The sequence below is a fragment of the Mesitornis unicolor genome, unplaced genomic scaffold (assembly GCF_000695765.1).
Source record: "Mesitornis unicolor isolate BGI_N332 unplaced genomic scaffold, ASM69576v1 scaffold27477, whole genome shotgun sequence".
Classification (NCBI taxonomy): domain Eukaryota; kingdom Metazoa; phylum Chordata; class Aves; order Mesitornithiformes; family Mesitornithidae; genus Mesitornis; species Mesitornis unicolor.
The window spans coordinates 7,380-7,752 of NW_010194744.1; the positions used below are offsets into that span (position 1 = coordinate 7,380).

The following is a 373-nucleotide window of genomic DNA, read 5'->3' on the forward strand; positions in this document are numbered from 1 at the left end:
ACAGAGGAACCCGGGCACAGCCTCAGATTTAAGGGCAGCCGCTGGAGCCTCCTCCCTCCACGGCCTGGGGAAAGGTGGGCGCTCTGCAGGGCTGGCCTCAGGAGCACTCCCGAGGTACCCCGAGACCAGAACTGGAGAAAGGAACCCGTCCTCAGCACGGGCTGCCCACCACCCTGCACTGCGGGGCTCCTGGCGGCTGAACCTTGAACCAGGACCCACACTGGGGAGTCTGGGTCCTCCCGGGGCTGTTTCAGGACTCGCCCACTCAGCCAACGCTGTCGGCAGCAGCCGGCCACGTGCGTGAGATCCCGCAAGGCTGTTACTGTAACCAGCTCCTGGCGAGCTCGGGCCGTTTGTTCCTGTGCCGCTCCTC

The 373-nt window shown here is 66.2% G+C and overlaps 1 protein-coding gene across 1 annotated transcript in view; it reads right to left on the bottom strand.

The window, feature by feature from the left end:
* The window catches only part of LOC104543327 (tropomyosin alpha-3 chain-like), a gene marked incomplete at its 5' end in the record, with an annotated part of 3,961 nt that overhangs the window by 1,053 nt on the left and 2,535 nt on the right, over positions 1 to 373 (bottom strand). The window lies entirely within an intron of this gene.